The following is a 15,311-nucleotide window of genomic DNA, read 5'->3' on the forward strand; positions in this document are numbered from 1 at the left end:
GCTAAGGTAGACTGCAGAGTGTCATCCGTTAAGTGGATTGGGGCTTAAGATAAGTGAAAGATGCCTTTGAAAGACAAAACTGCCAAATACATCCACAGCAGAAATGTTGGACTTGTGGAAGACATCCCTTGAGAAAAACATAAGACAAGGTTGTATTTCATGTGTACCCAAGGGTGGAGTAGAAGGGTTCTAGGACCTGGAATTTTTGTGAGAAATCCACCTGGGAGGGACAACTCCCAGCGTCCCCTTGGTAACTGCATTTTTAATTAATGGCCCATTAAATGAATGAATTGCAAGCATTCAAATTGCCAGTATCTTTGATACTGCAGCCCGAGGGTGAAAGGAAGCTGTGAAGCTTTATATTCTAATTATTTCTGAATATTTCACAGGATGTAATTAATCTTCTTTGCCACCAATTAACCCCGGTGGGTAAGGCCAGCCCAGCAGATGTTGGAATGGGGATATATCCTTGGGGATATACTCCACCGAGAACTATAGACAGAGGAAGGCGATGATTTCCCAGATTGGATTTGGCCTCTGAGCTACACAACCACCATCTCGGGCACAGACACAGTAGCTCCGGAATTGAGTAATAATAATAATAGTGGTAGATGTTAAGTGCTTACTATGTGCCAGGCACCGTACTAAGCTCTGGGGTGGATACAAGCAAATTAGGTTGGACCCAGTCCCCGTGAGACTCACGGTCTCAACTCCCATTTTAAAGATGAGGTAACTGAGGCCCAGGCAAGTGACTTGCCCAAGGTCACCTAGACAAATGGCAGATCCTGGATTAGAGAGGAGGACTGAATGCACGGTTGATGTTCTTTTAAAAAGCCGGGCCATCCTCCCCATTCAGGCTTTGGCTCAGCTCTCCCATGACTCCTCCCGTACCTGCTAAATCGAATGTCTCTATCAGACTTCAGCTCCGTTGGTTGTGACCGGGCTGTATTCGATCTTTGTTTTAATAATAGAAGTCGTGAAAGTTTAATCGGGGCGGAAAACATGGTGGCAGTATTGGCAGGTGGAAAGAACAGTAGGACTCGGAGGTCCTGAGTTCTAATTCCACACCCCCCACCGATCAGGCAGCTGACAATGGGCAAATCACTTCATTTTTCCATCTGAAAAGTGGGGACAAAACTGCATGACCCAAATTACTTCCCAAGAATGTATGAGATTTTAAAAAATGAAATTAAGGGGCCATCTACCTAGTGAATAGTCCACAGTTTGGAAGTCAGGAGGACCTGGGTTCTAATCTTGACTCCGCCACTTGTCTGCTGTGTGAGAAGAAAGAAGGCACAGCAGGGGGAAAAAGGGCAGACGTGAAGAAACGGGAGGCGGGGGACTCCAGGCAGCAGTGTGCTTCCCTAGAGGACTGGGGAAGCCATTTTCCCTTCCTGAAGCTTCTGCTGCTTCTCACAGCCAGAAGAGCCACCAAAGGTTTAATTAACGAGCAGCTAATGGTGTCGTTATTCATCATGTAATCTGCTCCCGCTCTAGAGAGGGACTTGACTCTGACCTCTGCCTGAGGCAGAGTTGGTGTCTGAGAATGAAATCTGAAGGAGATTAGCCGGGGGTGCTAATCATTGGGGAGATGCTTCAAGGTGGGATGGAGCTTTGTAAAGGGAGGAGACCCCCGGGAAGTGGCTAGGCAAGGCAGAGCAGGAACCCCAGGGTAGAATGCTGGTGAAGTGAGAGCAGCAGGCTTGTTTCCAGGACATGAGGTTTTGGTTTGTTTTTTTTGTGGTATTTAATAATGTTGGTATTTGTTAAGCGCTTACTATGTGCCGAGCACTGTTCTAAGCGCTGGGGTAGATACAGGGTAATCGGGTTGTCCCACGTGAGGCTCCCAGTTAATCCCCATTTGACAGATGAGGTAACTGAGGCACAGAGAAGTGAAGTGACTTGTTACTTGTTATTTATGGTATTTATTAAGCGCTTACTATGTATAAAGCACTGTTCTTAAGCGCTGGTGGCCCAGAGTGGCCAGCTAAAAGAAGCAGGGCTTCAGAGTGGCCACAGCATGGCATAGTGGCTAGAGCACGGGCCTGGGACTCAGAAGGACCTGGCTTCTAATTCCAGCTCCGCCACATGTCTGCTGTATGACCTTGGGTAAATTGCTTTCCTTCTCTGTGCCTCAGTTCCCTCATCTGTAAAGTGGGGATTAGAGCGTGAGCCCCATATGGGAGTGAGAAGCAGCCTGGCTTAGTGGAAAGAGCACGATTTTGGGAGTCAGAGGTTATGGGTTTTACTCTTGGCTCCGTTACCTGTCAGCTGTGTGACTTTGGGGACGTCGCTTAACTTCTCCGTGCCTCAGTTACCTCATTTGTAAAATGGGGATTAAGACAGTGAGCCCCACATGGGACAACCTGATTACCTTGTTTCTACAGTGCTTAAAACTGCTTGGCACATAGTAAGTGCTTAACAAATACCATCATTATTATTATTAAGGGGACTGTGTCCAACCTGATTAAATTGTATCTACCCCAGCGTTTAGAACAGTACTTGGCACGTAGTAGGTGCTTACCAAGAACCATAATTATTATTATTATTATTATTGAGGGAATTAGCCTCTGGAGGTTGGAACAATCTAGTCAGTCCTTACCCCTCTCGGGCTCCGTAGAGGCCTGTATCCTTGCCATTTCCCTGGTCCCTGGCTACCTGCCGTCAGTCAGACAGTTGTATTTTTTGAGCACTTACTGTGTGCAGAGCATTGTACTAAACACTCAGGAGAGTACAATATAACACATTCCCTGCCCACAGTGAGCTTACAATCTAGAGGGAGAGACAGACAATAATCAGAATAAATAAATGACAGATATGGACATCTGGACATTCCAGCTGTGGGGCTGGGAGAGGGTGGCAGCAAAGTTGGGGCAGACGAGAAGGGTGTGGGTAGGAATGAGGTGAGTTTAGACAGACTGGGGGTGTGGTTTGGGTCTGGGTGTAAAATCTGGTCTTCATTCAGGTCTCTAATGCCCTTCCTTCAGCCCCAGGCGTATTTCCCTGTGAAGTTTCTGTTTCCCAGTTGGGGTGTTGGATGTGCCAGGGTGCCACGCTTGTCAGTTTGTCCTCCTCCTCATGTGTGTGCTCTTTATCTTTTTTTCATGGGCAGTTGGAGGCGTGGTGGCTTCAGTGCAGTGATTCCAAGCCAGACTGTCTACCTTTGTCTCTCTGTGTGTCCTCTGGGTCTTTCACTGTTGGGGGCGGGGAGAGGGAGAGGAGTGTGTGTGGGTGCATGTGTATGAGGTTGAGTGGCCTAGTGGATAGGGCCTGGGAGTCAGAAGGACTTGGGTTCTAGTCCCAGCTCCGCTGCTTGTCTGTTGTGTGACCTAGGGCAAGTCACTTGGCTTCTCTGGGCCTCAGTTACCTCACCTGCAAAATGGGGATTAAGACTGTGAGCCCCATGGAGGACAGGGACTGTGTCCAACTTGATTACCTTGTATACACCCCAGCGCTTAGAACAGTGCTATATTGTACTCCCCCAAGCGCCTCGTAAGGTGCTGTGTACACACTTACTACACTACTACACTTACTACACAGTAAGTACTCAATAAATACCATTGATTGAGTGCCTAGTCTTTTTCCAGTAATTTCTGGGCACAGTTGCCTCCTCCTCTGCCTCTTATTCCTTCTCTTCTCCTCTTTTTCTCCTCTCTGCCTTCCATCTTCCCTTCATTTTTCTCCTTGCTCACTGCTGTGTTCCTAATCTCCCTGTCTCTGTCTGCCTGTGGATCTGTGGAATGGTTAATTGGTGGACTGATTCCCTGTTTCCCCAGTTCTCCACAGCCCGCCACTCAGCAGTTCATTAGAAAGAAGCAGAAGGAGGGAACCTAGTTTCATATTTGTATTCTTGATTGTAAGTACACTGTGGGCAGGGAACGTGTCTACCAACCCTGTAAAAGTACAATGTTACTCTTCCAAGTGCTTAGTCCAGTGCTCTGAACACAGTAAGCGCTCAGTTAATACTATTGAGTCATATTAAAGGGGTTGGAGGAAGTTGGTGAGGATGGGGAGAAAGGATAAAGTGGCAGCATTACCCAGCAGTGCATCAAACCTTCTAATGGCAGTGGCTCTTACATTGGCCCTTCATCTCATCTCATTTTGCTGGATTCTCAGAAAATGCTGCTTGTTTTCCTTAAAATTCTTGAAACAGTTTAAGAGATTATTTTCTTCTCTCTTTCGGGCGAGGAGACAAGCGAGTGGGTTACCTGTGCCGGTTACCACCGAGTTCAAGGCGAGGAATGAATGTTTTCTAAATATCCCGGGCTTTGCTTCATTTCGGGCAGGTTTGTGATTGATCTGTAATATGTTTGCCAACAGTACTTTTGTGAAAAGTAACAATCTCACACACAAAACATTTTTGATTTTTGTGAGGAGAAAGTACAAAAGATATTTGACGTTACTTTTTAAAATGGGAAACAACTAGTGAATTTGGAAGTTGGTATTATCGGGATTCCTGTTAGAGTTTAGGGAACTCGCCGCCCCTGCTGTGTAATACGGTTTACTGCGTTTTACATCAGTTTTTTAGTTCCTTAGAGTTATAAAAACAAATTGCTTCCATATTAGTATGGTCCTCTTTGTTCTGAACTGAAAGATCGGAACAGTTGTAATGTTTACAGTGCATCTCGGAAAAGCTTTTGGGAAAAAATTCCCCTTTGTGATGCATAAGGGGCATTCCTTAGGCACTAACTTAAAATTTCTTCTGTGCCAATGTCTCCTGTGCAAATGAAATTACCATTTATGAATCTCTCTCAGTGTGTGGCAGGAGGCTGACTCATGGAGAAGCAGCATGGCCTAGTAGATAGAGCACGGACCTGGGAGTTAGAAGGACTTGATTTCTAATCCCGGCTCTGCCACTTGTCTGCTATGTGACTTTACTTCTCCGGGCCACGGTTCCTTCATCTGGAAAATGGGGATTAAGACTGTGAGCCCTGTGTGGGATAGGGACTGTGTTCAACCCAACTGTCTTGTACCTTCCCCAGTGCTTAGAACAGTGCCTGGCACTTAGTAAATGCTTAACAAATACCAAAAAAAAAAGAAAAGAAATAATTGGTCATTGGGTAAACATTTTCTCTAATGGATGTATTGGGGTGTTTGAGGGTGGGCCAGGGGTCTGGATAAGCTCATCTTGGGCAAGAAGTTGTCGACCAAGATGGTGTATGACATCATCAGATCACATTGCATATGACATCATTGAGGAGCAGCACTGAGAGAGAGGGGAGGCAGCCCTGACATCTCCAGAATGTTCTCTGCTAATGTATTATCCCGGGCCCAGGGAAGGGAGGCATATGTAATCCCGGACAATAGCCATACTCTGCTGATGGAATGCCGCACCACCTGGCAGCATGGCCTAGTGTAAAAAGCCTGGCCCTGAGAGTCATAGGACCTAGGTTCCTCTCCTGGCTCTGACACTTGTCTGCTGTGTGACCGTGGACAAGTCACTTCACATCTCTGGGCCTCAGTTTTCTTATGTGGAAAACAAAGATTTTAACACCCATTCTCAGTCTGGCTTAGACTATGAGCCCCATGTGGGGTCTGATGATCTTGTATCTACCTCAGCGCTTAATGATAATAATAACGATGGTATTTGTTAAGCGCTTACTGTGTGCCAAACACTGTTCTAAGCACTGGGGTAGACACAGGGGAATCAGGTTGTCCCACGTGGGGCTCACAGTCTTAATCCCCATTTTACAGATGAGGGAACTGAGACCCAGTGAAGTGACTTGTCCAAAGTCACACAGCTGACAAGTGGCGGAGCCGGGATTAGAGCCCACGACCTCAGACTCCCAAGCCCAGGCTCTTGCCACTAGGCCATGCTGCTTAGTATAGTGCTTGGGGCATAGTGCGTAACAAATACTATTAATTATTATTATCATCATCATCATCTCACCAGGCCAAGTGAGCAGGCCCCGTGGAGTGTGGGTCCGCTCACTGGTGGGTGGGTGAGTGAGCGGTGGCCTGGGGGGGTGAGCAGCTGGCCAGATTGCCAAAAGGGAGGACAGTTGCTACTTTCTGGCCTTTCTGTAATTGAACTCTTTCCGAGCCCTTTACAATACAATACAGACCGCTTTCTGATGAAGATGGAAAACTAGAGAAACAGCATGGTTTAGTGGAAGGAGCATGAGCTTGGGAGTCAGAGGATGCGGCTTCTAATCCTGGCCTGCTGTGTGACCTTGGGCAAGCCACTTAACCTTCTCTGTGTTTCGGTTACTCCATCTGAAAATGGGGATTAAGACTGTGAGCCCCACGTGGGACAACCTGATGACTTTGTATCTACTCCAGCCCTTGGAACAGTGCCTGGCACATAGTAAGCCCTTAACAAATACCATGATTATTTATTATTTATTATTATGCCAGCCCTTGGGCCCTTTAAGGCTCAGCAAGTTGAGAGGAGACAACTCTCTTCCTCCTATAGCTCTCATCCCCCTTCCTTCAGGCAGGAATTTGGATACACCCTCCCCCCCCCCCCCCCTTGCCAGAGATTTGGTGAAACAATAGCCACAGGGTGGAGGGTGGGGGGAAGGAGAGAGAGAGAGGGAGAGAGAGAGAGAGAGAAAGAAATCTTTTGCTGAGAAAAGCAAGGAAGGCAGCCCCAGATGTATCCTTGGGTTGACCAGTGGCAAGTGGTCTACAGCTCCATTTTATTCTGCTCCCTAGATGTCGTGCTTTTTTTATTCCACGTCCTCACCTGTTCATACTCTGTCTCTTTTTTAATATGACATTTGTAAAATGCTTACAATCAAGGATTTTACTGCTGGGGTAGATACTTGTTAATCAGATTGGATACAATCCCTGTCCCTCACACTCTCTGTGCCCTTGCCTTCCCGCCTTCCTCCCTTCCCACCTGCCCCCCCTCCCCCCAACCACCCCACCTCCCCACCCTCCTGTCCAAAATCCTGGCTGCTCAGATGATTAATCAAATAACCAATCAGTGGACTGTATTAAGCACAGACTGTGTGCAGAGCACTGTACTAAGGAGTTGGGAGAGTTCAGTACAGTTGGTAGACACAATCCGTGCCCACAAGGAGCCATTTTCAGAGCAGAGTTGGCCCCAGCAACGGGGCAGGGTCTGCAGGGAGTGGGAGAATTCCTGATGACTTCTGGGGAAAAAAGTGTGATTCTTCTGGCAGCACTTGAGGGCAGCTTTTGGGAGGGGATGTAGGAGCCATGGCGGTAGTTTAGGAGACTGGGGGCCGCATCGTGGGGTGCCTGGACCTCCATCCCCTTGAGCCCCCGACTTTGCTCTGGATGGAAGACTAAGTGTTGTGAGAATCCAGGCCAAAGGACTTAAAGGGCTCAGCCAATTTTGGATTGCCTTGCTAGCCTTGGAAAAGTTAAAATGCTTCTATTCCCTTCCTGGAGTAACAAGGATTTCCATACGGACTGCCTCTCAACAACAAACCTTCATACTGGTCCAGTTCTGTTTTTGATTGAACGCGCCGCTTGGCCTTGTATTGCCAAGCCGATTGTAAGTTCAGAAACTAAGGTAGTGTGCAAGTGGGCCTTTTAGTCAGTGGAGAGAATGGCGGACTTAATTCATCCGTCCTTCCCCTCCATCCAAGTTATGGCTTGAGGAAATCTCCACCAACTTGGGCTTTTTGGAAGTCTTGGATGCTAAAGGATGATAAACAGATTGTTTTTTGTTGGGAATTTTGGTCAGAAGGGGAAGATCACAGTGATGGAGACTCAATGACAACTGCGCAGTACAGAGGACGGGGAGAAAGCCTCACTTTAGAGATGTTAGCTTGGCTGGTGTGTTGATAACGCCATTGGTGTTTTTCCTCAACTCATCTCTCGAATCCCCGCTCTGCCACTTAGTAGCTGTGTGACTGTGGGCAAGTCACTTAACTTCTCTGTGCCTCAGTTACCTCATCTGTAAAATGGGGATTAACTGTGAGCCTCACGTGGGACAACCTGATTTCCCTGTGTCTACAGCAGCGCTTAGGACAGTGCACTGCATATATTAAGCACTTAACAAATACCAACATTATTATTATATCTGGTCTGTCACCAAATCCTGTCAGTTCTACCTTCACAACATCTCTAAAATCTGCCCTTTCTGCTCCATCCAAATTGCTACCATGCTGATCCAAGTATTTGTGGCATCCCGGCTTGACTACTGCATCTACCACCTTGCCAATCTTCCTCCCCCCCAACCCAATCCATATTTCACTTTGCTGCTTGGATAATTTTTCTAAAAAACCCCCCACAAAAATGTTCAGTCCATGTTTTCTCCACTCTTCAAGAGCCTCCAGGGGTTTCCCCTCAGTCTTTGCATCCAACAAAAACCCCTGGCTTCAATCAAGGCACTCAGTCACTTTGTCCCCTGTTATTGTACCTTGTTGATTTCCTACTACGACATACCATACTCATGTCACTCAACTGATACCAACCTACTCACCATACCTTGATCCTGACTAGCTTGTTGCCAGCCCCTCACACACATCTTCTTCTCGCCTGGAACTCCCTCACCCTTCACGTCTGACAGACAGTCCCTCTCTCCACCTTCAAAGCCTTATGAAAATTACATCTCCTACAAGAGGCCTTCCCTGACTAAGCCCTCATTTCCCCGGTTCCGTCTCCCCTCTGCATCGCCCTTGCTCTTGGATTTGCCCCTATTCCCTCCACAGCGCTAATGTACGTAAAAGCAATTTATTTGACGTCTTCCCACCCCTGTGGACTTAAGCTCCTTGTGGACAGGAAATGTTTCTACCAATTCTGCCGTATTGTGCTCTCCTGAATGTCTATTACAGTGCTCTGCACGCAGTAAGTGCTCAATAAATACAGTTGATTGATTTGTCTACCAGATGCATTTGTTGAATGAAATAGTTATTCAGCGTAAGGAAATAAAGCCAGAAGTTCACAGCTTTACTATCTGAGAAAAATAGCAAGACGACAACATGGTGGAGCTAGTGAATGAATACTCAGAGGTAAGGCAAATGAGGAGAAGGGTGCCGTGCCCCGGTGTAACAGTAATTGTATTTATTAAGTGCTCGACTATGTGCAGAGCACTGTACTAAGTGCTAGATTGGCATTTGGTCCGCCAGTGCTAGGACTCCTTTCTCTGGGAGCTGTGAAGAGCTTTGACAGCTATTTCTGGCCTGATGGATTTTTTTTTCTGATTTGTAGCATAAGTCATTTGGATAAGTATTTTGACATCTGGTTCAGCTGGCTGAAAAGGCACATCTTGTGTGATGGGGTGAAAGGGATATCAAATGTTTTACTGGGATTATAGCCTGAATCAGATGAACGCTAGTCAGCCGTGCCACATCTCATGGCGTGGCTACACCCTGATGTAATTTGGGCCTCTCAGTCTGAGATACGGTGAAAGCAGTTGTGACTTTTTCTTGTCGGGAAGAGCGATTAGAGGTCTTTTGTGAATGACACCTCAGTGTGCACCATATAATTCTTTGAAAATTATGTCAGGTCGAATCCAGGCCCCATTTGGTAGCATTTTGAATACTGTCATCTCCCCCACTGCTGCATATGTGCACCTTCACAAGGACACATTACCTTGCATCCTTAGATAAGCTAATGCTTTCAGAATCTGATTTCAGATGGGTCATGTGACGATCCTATTTAGAGTGATCATCATCAGCCTTATTGGCTGTTCATGTATGGGGCAGGGCAGGTGAGAAGCAGTGTGGCTCAGTGGAAAGAGGCTGGGCTTGGGAGTCAGAGGTCATGGATTCTAATCCCGCCTCTGCCGCTGGCCAGCTGTGTGACTTTGGAAAAGTCACTTCACTTCTCTGGGCCTCAGTTACCTCATCTGTAAAATGGGGATGAAGCCTGTGAGCCCCATGAGGGATAACCTGATAACCTTGTATCTCCCCAATGCTTAGAACAGTGCTTTGCACATAGTAAGCGCTTTACAAATACCAACATTTGGTTGAGAGGGTTTCTCCCTACCACCCCCCTTTTTTTTTTTTTACTGCTAGAAATATGTTTCTGTGGCCAATTTGCCTGGTGCAGTTATTATAACCCTTAATAATAGTAATTGTGGTATTTGTTATGTCCCAGGCACTGTATTAACTGCTGGAGTTAGATACAAGGTAATTGGGTTAGACACAGTCCCTGTCCCGCATAGGGCTCACAGGCTTAATCCCCATTTTACAGATGAGGTAACTGAAGCTCAGAAAAGTGAAGTGACATGTCCAAGGTGTCACAGCAGATATGTGGCGGAGCTGGGATTAGAACCTAAGCAGCGAAGCCTAGTAGATCGAGCACGGCCCTGGGAGACAGAAGGACCTGGCTTCTAAATCTGGCTATGCCGCATGTCTACTGTGACCTTGGACAAGTCACTTAACTTCTCTGTGCCTCAGTTGCCTCATTTGTAAAATGAGGATTAAGACTGTGAGCCCCGTGTGGAATTTGGACTGTGTCCAACCTGATTAGCTCGTATCTACCTCAGCGCTTAGTACAGTTCCTGGTAAATAGTAAGCACGTAACAAATACCACAATTATTAAATCTACTTGTCGTGACTTCACTTACTAACCCCTACTACTATACAGGGTGGTTGTGAGGACATAGGAGTGAATACGAATTAAGGCAGTCTGGTTTTGATGAAAGAGGACCTCACATTTGAAGACACAATTGTTAATTTTATTGAGATTATTACAGGTATCCTTGAAGTTCCAAGCAAGGTGGCCTAGTGGTTAGAGTATGGGCCTGAGAGTCAGAAGTCTAATCCTGACTCTGCTACCTGTCTGCTCGGTGACCTTGGCAAGTCACTTTACTTCTCTGTGCTTCAGTTACTTCATCTGTAAAATGGGGATTAAGACGGAGAGCCCCATGTGGGACCATGGACTGTGTCCAACCTGATTAGCTTGTATCTACCCAAGTGCGTAGAACGAACCTGGCACATAGTAAGCACTCAACAAATACCATGGAAAAAATGTATTTGAAATCACTCTTTGGGGAATGACTCAGGTGGAAACACTGAATAATGTAGCAAATAGCAAAACTGATTCTACCATCTCCCACCTCCCCCATCAAATATTTAGCTCCACCTGACAGAGTTCTCTGTGAAAATGCAACCGTTCATCCACTGACTTGGTCAGGTTGGATTATTTTAATTGTTTAAATACATCTGGGAATAATTGAGCTATTTTTCAAAACAGAGTTCCTCCAAGCCCTTCTGAAATCTTCCAGAACTCTCCAGGTCTCATTGTGATAACAGCTGAGGACAGATGAGCCTCTTTCTTCCAAAAAAAAATTAAGGTAGACAGAGATCTTTGAATCTAACCTTTTTCATTGCCACAGAAGCACAGTGGGAATGAATCTCTTGTTCCTGTTTTCAGTGTGGCCTAGAGCATGGGCCTTGGAGTCAGAGGACTTGAGTTCAAATGTTGAGTCTGCCCATTACTTGTTGTGTGACTTCGTCAAGTCACTTGACTTCTCGGGGCCCAATTGCTTGTTGCGTTACCTTTGTCAAGTCACTTGACTTCTCGGGGCCTCAGTTTCCTGAACTGTAAAATGGGGATTCAATACCTGTTCTCCGTCATACTTAGTATGTGAGTCCCATGAGGGACAGAGACTGTGTCTGACCTAATTGATCTGTGCCTACCCCAGTGTTTAGAACAGAACATAGTAAGCGCTTAATAAAAGCCATAAAAAAAACATATTTTCAAGCTTTCTGTTTTTACTTTTCAAAGTGGACACTAGATTCATTTTTTGTTTTCAAATCTTTTTAACTATTAGCTGAAAAATTTACATTCAGGCTGGTCTTACGTTTTGGCTAATGCACAGTGAGAATGGGTTGTCGCTTTTAGGCCTTCACCATCCTTCAGTTGGAGTTTAATTGGAGTCCTGACTTTCATATCCGGGAGGTAGTTGGGGATCTTGAAGGTGTGGAAGGAGACCACCTGTTTGTGTTAGGGAAAGGAGAAAGAAAGAAGCAGAGTGGCCTACTGGATAGAGTACAGGCCAGAGAGTCAGAAGGACCTGGGTTCTAATCCAGGTTCTAATCATGACTCTGTCACTTGTCTGTGTGACCTCGGGCAAGTCACTTCACTTCTCTTTACCTCAGTTACCCCGTCTGTCAAATAGGGAATAAGACTTTGAGCCCCATGTCGGATAGGGACAAAGTCCAACCTGATTACCTGGGATCTACTCAGCACCAAGTAGAGTGCCTGGCACATAGTAAGAGCTTAAGAAATACCATAAAAAGAAAAAAAAAAGGGTTTTGTGTCTGAAAACTCAGTGACCAGAGCCTCAACTAGGAGATATGTTCAGTTCCATTGAATTAGTCACCCCTAAATGGAAAGATGTGTGTAGGGAGGAAGTAGAAATGTAGGAAGCAGTGTGATTGTGGAAAGACCATGGGCCTGGGAGTCAGAGGACTTGAGTTCTAATTCTGGCTCCACCACTCATCTCCTCTTTGACCGTGGGCAAGTCCTTTATAGTTTTACCTCATCTCTAAAATGAGGTTAAGACTGTGAGTCCTATGTGGGACATGGATTGTGTCTAATCTAGCTTGTATCCACCCCAGTGCTTAGTATAAGGCCAGGCGCATACTAAGTGCTTCTTCAAATGCTGTCAAGTCATTTCCGACCCATAGCGACTCCATGGACACAGCCTCTTCAGAAGGTCCCATCTTCTCTTGTAACATAAGCATAAAGTGCTTAACAAGTAGCATAAAAGAAAAAAAGAGGAAGAGGGATTTTCTTCCTGCATGTTAGCTCTCATTTCCTCTTCTTCCACTCCCTTCAGGGTTGCCCTTATTTGCTTCTTTTATTCAACCCACTCCCGCCCTCCCCACCCTCCCCCAACCTCAGCCCCATAGCACTTATGTACATATCTAAAATTTATTTAGTTATATTAGTGCCTGTCTCCCCCTCTAGACTGTAAGCTCGATGTGGGCAGGGAATGTGTCTTTTGACTCTGTTAAATTGTTAGATTGTAGTCACCCAAGTGCTTAGTACAGTGCTCTGCATGCAGGAAGCGCTCAATAAATACGATTGATTGAATCCTTCGTATATATTAAACTTATATTTTCCTGAGCACTGAAAACATCTCGCTTGTATTGTTGACTCTACCTCCTAGCATTCTTTGATGCCAGGTAAGGCTGACACTGTTGCCCGTGTTTAACAGATGGAAGTGCCAAACTAGAGTGGTTAGATGGTTTATCCGCAGTCACACAGGTAATTGATCCTCACCATCATCATAATAAGTAAAACCGTTTATTGACCACCTCCCCCGTTAGATCTTGAGCTCCTTGAGGGCAGGGCTCTTGGCTAACAACTTTATTGTGTTCTGCCAAGTGCTTTGTACAGTTTTCTGCACATAGGTTTGTTAATAATAATAACAATAATTGTGGAATTTAAGTGCTTACAAAGTGCTGGGGTAGATATAAGCTAATTGGATTGGGCACAGTCCATGTCCCACATAGTGCTCACAGTCTTACTCCCCATTTTACAGATGAGGTAGTTGAGGCCCAGAGAAGTGAAGTGACTTGCCCAAGATCACTTGGCAGACAAGTGGCGGAGCCACGACTACAACCCAGTTACTTCTGACTCCCAGGCCCGTGCTCTATCCACGTGGCCACATTGCTTCTTTCTTGGATGATTGCATTTGCTAATTGCTGGATTTTACCCTGTTTTCAGTTCAGCCTTTGCTATTATCTTTTCGAAGCTGAGACTGGGAACCCCACACAGGGTTGGTCGGGCTGCTGCCATGTTCTACCGTGCCACATGCTTTCCCGGTATCCCCCACAGTGATGTCAAAAATTCTGATGGTTGCCTAAATTGCAACAGAAGGAATGCCAAGGAGCACCGTAATCCCTCTACACTGCACTGTTCGGTATCGGCAATGACGTGTAGCTGCAATTGGAGCAGATTATGGATTCAATTCACTGATACCTCCTCTATAGTCACTATTACTTGACAGAATGTTAATTTTATAGGGTGTAAATTCATCCTCTTCCCCAAAACAGACCTGAATAAGGCCTCCTAAATCCTAACCTGAAGAAGAAGGGCCCGAAGGAGAAAAATCGGAAGAGGCTGCTCCTTGGGAGAAAAGGTCATAATGTGCCTCCATTTGCGCTCTTTGCCCCAGGAAACTCCAGGAAGGCCACTGACACCATTTCAACCGTCAGAGATCCCTTATGTCTCAAATTGTTCTCAAAATGTCTCAAAATTGTCTCAAAATGTTCTTGTCTGTCCGTCTCCCCCGATTAGACTGTAAGCCCGTCAAACGGCAGGGACCGTCTCTATCTGTTGCCGACTTGTTCATCCCAAGCGCTTAGTACAGTGCTCTGCACATAGTAAGCGCTCAATAAATACTATTGAATGAATGAATGAATGAGTGAAATTGATCCTTGTATTTGCAAATTGACCTCAATCTTCAGCTTAGTGCTGACTTGGGCTAGATTTCATTGCTTATCTGTGGCCTTTTAAATGTTTGTTCCCTTTGGGTTGGTTTACCCCCTTTGAGGAGGTCATTGTGTTTCCTGGCTGTGGAAAGCATAAATATTTCATATTTACATTGACCTTTTTGCCATTTTGCCCCTAAGAGTGAGATAGCTTGTCTCCTGCAGGTTCAGGCAGCTGGAAATGATATCCAGGGTCTCCTGGTTATCTATAGGGTAATTCTTTAATGAATTCATGTGCCAGCGAGGCCATGTTAAGAAAACCGGATGGCAGTACGAAGAGAGAGAACAAAAAATATGACCAAAGTACTGCAAAAACCCATGCAACAGATCATGGGCACAAGGTGGAAAAGATATCCTGTCATTTATATGTGTCTTTTTATTACAAAAAAGAAAACATTTTCATTTATTTTTATTCACCTCCCCATCAGCTCCACAGCACTCATGTCCATATCTGTAATTCATTTATTTATGTGAATGCCTGTCCCCCCCTCTAGACCGTAAGCTTGTTTTGGGCAGGGAACGTGTCTGCCAAGTCCATTATATTGTATTCTTCTCTGTGCCTCAGTTACCTCATCTATAAAATGGGGATTAAGACTGTGAGCCCCATGTGGGACAACCTGATTACCTTGTACCTACCCCAGTGCTTAGAGCAGTGCTTGGAATGTAGTAAGCGCTTAGCAAATACCATTATTATTATTACCCTCCCAAGCACTTTATACAGTAAGCATTCAGTAAATACGATCGATCGATTGATTTTATGGTACTTGTTGAACTCTTACTATGCATTAAGCACTGCAGTAGATACAAGATAATCAGGTCAGACATCGTCACTGTCCCAAAGGGGGCTCACATTTCAAGTCAGAGGGAGAAGGATTTAAACCTCATTTTACAATTGAGGTAACTGAGGCACAGAAAAGTTAAGTCATTTCCCCAAGGTCA

At 45.6% G+C, this 15,311-nt stretch overlaps 1 protein-coding gene across 7 annotated transcripts in view; it reads left to right on the forward strand.

Moving 5' to 3' along the window:
- SNX29 (sorting nexin 29) overlaps positions 1–15,311 on the forward strand; it is a 553,944-nt gene that overhangs the window by 120,428 nt on the left and 418,205 nt on the right. The gene's annotated exons all lie outside the window — the stretch shown is intronic.

The sequence above is a fragment of the Ornithorhynchus anatinus genome, chromosome 2 (assembly GCF_004115215.2).
Source record: "Ornithorhynchus anatinus isolate Pmale09 chromosome 2, mOrnAna1.pri.v4, whole genome shotgun sequence".
Classification (NCBI taxonomy): Eukaryota; Metazoa; Chordata; class Mammalia; order Monotremata; family Ornithorhynchidae; genus Ornithorhynchus; species Ornithorhynchus anatinus.